Below are 5,446 nucleotides of genomic sequence, written 5' to 3'. Positions count from 1 at the left end.
TAATGCTACAAACAAGTTCATCACAGTTTGAGCATATACCACTGACGAAGAATTATAAAAATACGTACCAACAAGGGAAGTCACCACCATAAAACAGACCATTCTAAACCATCACAACACACAACAAAACACAACCAGAGAAAGAGAGAACATAACAGACACCATTCTATCACAATGCTCATTCCAATTTAATAACAACTGCTACAAACAAGAAGAAGGGCTCACCAATGACAGCATTATCCTCTGCAATATATTCACAATTTATAGAGGACAACACCCACATAAGGCAAACGACATTAAACCAAACTTACAATTCACCATGCAAAAGGAACAGAACAACAAAATTAATTTGCTCAACATTACAATACATAGAAGAGAAAGTTGCCTATCATACAACATATCTAAATGCATGGATTCCCCCTGTACAACATACAGGTAAACAACAATAACAAAAGTATTTCAGATCAAAGCACAAGAACAAAAAGACACAGAAAAATGGAGGAAACAAAACATCTCATACCCATACACCAACAAAATACACAACTAGAACACAGCAGCACCAGGTAAGAGGAGAAACCCACATAGGCACCCCTCAAAAACACACAGAGAACAAATTCCACAACTGCCTGAATTCCCCAGATAAATATACCTTTATAATTGATATATTTTTACTTTAACTACAACTTTAATTATATAAGACTTAATACAAAAGAGGCATTACATAGAACATAAAAACTGGAAATAAACACTCCAATTGTCTACATACTGAAAATTCAAATGTACGGAGCACTAGCAGATCAGAGAAAAATCTGAACATAAGAAAAGCTGTACTTACCTAAATGCTGCCACGAAAAGTACGAAACGTGCAGTACTTAATACATGACCTACAGCATAGCTAGACTAACACTCAGGTGACGGAAATATAATAATAAAGGAAAAGATTACATGAATAAAAAAAATCGTCTCCCCTGGAAACAATTAATTAAAACAATGCCGTTTTGCAATTAAAAACCATAAACCAACGTGAGGCATTCAAATTCAAAAAGCAGATGCAGCAATGTGCATTTGGTTAATCTAGGAAGTGTATTCAGATCTGACAAAGGTACGATTGATAATTATCAATAATTATAATTATTCTACACGGTTCAGCATCTTAGTTACTTACCTTGCTTAAAGTCAAGAGAAGGATAACAGACAAACCCACACGAACAACTCCATAACGCCATCAAAATAAGCTAGCAATGGTACCAACCAGCAACGCAGAACACCAATCCCGCATCAGAGATGACTTACGTAAATATACGCCGAACAGTAAACACACACAAGCAGTTAATAAGGACAGAGACCGGCGAGGGAGTCACGGGTTACCGTTTAAAAGCAAGCAACACCTCAGAGCCGACATATATTGAAAACCTTCATTTCCTTAATATTCTAATTTTTAATTCGTTGAATTATGTAAAGCATAAAAAAATTGAAGAGTATTCTCCTGATTATCAACATCGTCAATCGGCGTCCTCTTTTTATTTAAAAAATAGCGTTTCGGAGAGTGTATTCTGTCTCATCAAAGCAAAAGCTATTCAGATAGGTCGCAATCTATGAGGATAAATAACACATTAAGCAGAGTCCTTGAGAAGCTAAGAGTCACTAAGCTACTCCAGAGTTTACCCACATTTTATGGAACCCAAATGTTCTTTGCTGTTTCCACAGGAGTCTGTCACTGGAACCTGTCCTCAGCCAAATCAATTCGGTCCATGCCTTCCCACTATATTTCTTTAAGATTCACTGTAATATTATTCTTCTATCCATGCCTCAGTCATCCAAGTGGTTTACTTCACCTTGGGTCTTCTGGTAAAAAAAATTATATGTACGTGTAGTTCTCATCTCTCCCATCTGTGCCACATGCTCTGTCCTTCTCGAGTGTAGAAAATTTCAAAATGGTCTTGATTAACTGACGGAGGGGACAAACAGCTTCATATGGGTCCCAGACAAAGGTAGTTGTCCGATATCCATCGCATATACTGCGTTCTATCACTGCCAACAGGCAAGGGAAAGTCATGTAAAAATATCTGCACGGAATTCAGATGGTCTTGAGTACAAGAATTCTGTTATCATGAATCTAATCTAGCAGATCATCTAGGTGGGATTACATTGTCACTACAACTTAATATCATTTTTCGCAGAAACATAACCAGAACTGTTGTTTCCAGCACTATTTGAGGTGTCCTTTATCCACTGCCAATACTCTTGCGCACGATGCCTGATGGTTTCAAGTTTGGAGGCAGACATTTCACCATCTTCATCCTCACTGCTATTGACCTCTGCCACTCCTTGTCTGCAACGCTGCACACTGTTCTGTCCGTTCTGTGTGACCCCCTCGCTGACGGGATAAAAATTAGACTTGAATCAATGCTCCGTGACAACTTGGGATACCCCCGTGAAACAGGTCGCCCATTCTGTGTATGGTTCAAAGAAGTTGATTTGGGACATACACCACGACTAGCCATTCCAGCACTAACACCCAGTCGATATTTGATGCTTTTACTCATGGCTGTGTTGTCCGATATCCATTCAGTTTTTCCCATCTGAGAATAGATTACAAAAAAGTTTGTTCCCTTCTTTTAGGCTGCTTCTTTTCAGATGTTATGTTCTTAGCACACTTATCTGGTTCTCTGCTAATTATTCTTGGCCTGCGATGTTCATGCGGAAAAATGATGAATATAATTTCTAAGCTGATCATTGTCCGTGACAATTTCAGAGAGATTTCTGATGTTTCAACGGGAGAATAAGTCTTAATCGAAGTCTCTAAATTACAAATGTACACGTAATAGGACAAATTATTCTCACTCTTCCTCCTCTGATGTGGTTGTCGAGTTCACAACATCACTCACCATGCATAGTATAAGCAAGTTTCATTTGGTTTCTTTTAGAGTTGGAATGATCATATAACATAATTAGGCTGTTGAATGGGTAGAACATGTCTCCGCTCAAGGCTTTGATGTGCCTCGTTCGAACTAGGCAGGAAGAACGATTACCGCTTCACACAGCACCATTGCACAAACATTAATTTAACGTTATTTAACGATCATCACTACGCACAAACGGTTACGAACGATAACCGCAGTTGGTCCTTAATCGGCTGATAATTACAGTCTGTATTACATTTTTGCCATAATAGGGACTACTCGATATTGCGTTCGGTCCCTTTGGACGCTTTGGAAAGTTCCGACATTAAACACAGTGCCTCTCTTTGTGCTGTAGTGAACTACATATCATTTTAATCATGTCGCACATCCAGTGCCGCTGGATTGCATTGTGCATTCCTTTGAATCTGTTCCCTGTGACCTCATATTTTCACAAACAAATAGAGCCCAAGAGTTTTTTTTGTTTCCCCCCNATTCAGTTTAGGCAAATATCGACAGAGAAATATTTACAAAATATAATATACGTGTATGCGCACTTAATTAAAAAAAATGACTGTTTTTCTAGGACACGGTCAAGGATACAGACAAACCTCTCTCCATATTTGTGACCCCTGGACCCAATTAATTTTGTTAATTTATTTGTTTACTAATACTGTCAGCAGGTCGGGCTATGTAGAGGCAGTTGTGGTCTAGTATGAGGTGCCATGCCAGCATCTGCCTGTATTTGGAGCTGGAAGTTGTCCCACTCCTGTTTATTTTTTATTTGTAGTCCTGTGACAGTAAATGAGACTAAAACTGCATCAGATGGTAATAACGATTGGAACAGATGTGGATGGATGCAGTAATGGTATACAAGTAATTTAAGTTACTGCCTCAACTTTTTCCTGAAGGGAGTGAGGAAAACCAGAGAGAAGTCCTCAGCCAGCCAGGGTAGTCAGTGCCTTGGGCAGAATTCAAACCATGGCTCTTCGGAATACAAGTCAGAGGTGTTACCACTTTAACACACTTAACTTGTGTTCAAAACTGTGAAGGTGACTACAAATTCAGAGTTTAATTTTGATGTTAGGAGCAATGATGTGGTTTGCAGGTACTTGCTGTGTTGTTCTCCACATCATTCCCTTGTGACTGAACCTGGCCTAGAGATTTCTGTCACATGCCGGTAATGTGAGGGGATGGGCAATACCTCGTGTATCTGCTGCCCTGGTTGCACGTGCTGACTTAGAACGCTGGTGAACAGGTGAACTGATGCGCCAAAGGTTCTGTTGTAACATGTCCACCGTTTCCATTATTTGGCGATACACAGATACAGCCTGTCTGTGAAAAGTATGAGACGTGGAAAGCTTACTGAAACTTTCCCTCTTCTTCAGCAGAGACCCATTATATTAATTGTAATCTCCAAACCTGTAAAATGTCTCGGAATCTGTTACTGATGTTCAATATTGCCTTACAGATATACCGGGCGCAAGCACAGGAGCTGGCATTCTGTGATAATGTCTTGCTTTGACGTGTCAGTTGACCATCCGCATGCAGACATCGTGCACCTCTTCTGTCTGGGTATAGGTAAGCGTCTTGCTGTCACTGCAGAGAGATGAGGTAAGTGCGGGCTGCACAGGTGCAAGGAGTTTGCTGCTGTGGATGCTTTTCGACACCCTTTTATGAACTGAGTTGCCATGAAACAGATCTGACAGTGAAGATGCAAAAGCTTCAGTGATGTGTCGTGTTGAAGAGATTTGACAGGAATGGATCTAGTAATAGTGAAATTGCGTAGAAAAGTGTGTCTTAATGACAGTGGAAATGGGGCCGCCACGCCATGCCATGAATAGCGAGGTATGTTGTACAGCAGGAGAGTACTTTATAGGATTTATATTGGTTGTTCTCTGCTTTTAGACTCATTTTCCAGCTATTAAATTTTGGGTTTTTGATGCATGTGGTTGTTGTGAAGATGGGTTGTTTCTTCAAGTGCTACATGCCTGTCTCTTTCAGCCTTCATGTGGCTTCCTCTTTGATCCTGCCTGATTGCCTTCTTACTTTTTCATCCATACAGGTGGCATTATTCTTGCATTGTAAGCATGGGGCTTCCATTGGTGAAAGAAATTAAAAATGTTCACTATTCCCTTAGCATGAAATTTTTCACTTAGTAATATAAGATAAGGACCGGCCATTGTAGGCAAGCGGTGTAAGGTGAGAACTGTCTTCCCTCGCATGAAAACCGGAATTGTGGGTTGGAATCCCACTGATGGTATAGAAGGTTAGTTTCTGTGTGTGCATTTATCTGTGTTTGTGTACAGGTAGAGGCCTTTCAACGCACTGATCACCCTCCCAAGGAGTCCTATCGAATGTGTGAGGTCTAGGAAAATCGAAGTGAATGGAGAAGGTGATGGGGGTAGACCTAGGCCCTTTGCGGCAGTAGTGGGAACAAAAAAGATGGTGTAAGATAAGGATATGTGATGTAGTTGGTTTCATTTGTAACTGAATTTGATGACTTTCATATAGTGTTTGACTTGCATATTTGATTAAGGGTGTTC

The sequence above is a fragment of the Cryptotermes secundus genome, unplaced genomic scaffold, assembly GCF_002891405.2.
Source record: "Cryptotermes secundus unplaced genomic scaffold, Csec_1.0 scaffold349, whole genome shotgun sequence".
In the NCBI taxonomy this organism is placed as follows: domain Eukaryota; kingdom Metazoa; phylum Arthropoda; class Insecta; order Blattodea; family Kalotermitidae; genus Cryptotermes; species Cryptotermes secundus.
Note: the sequence above shows the minus strand (reverse complement) of the source record.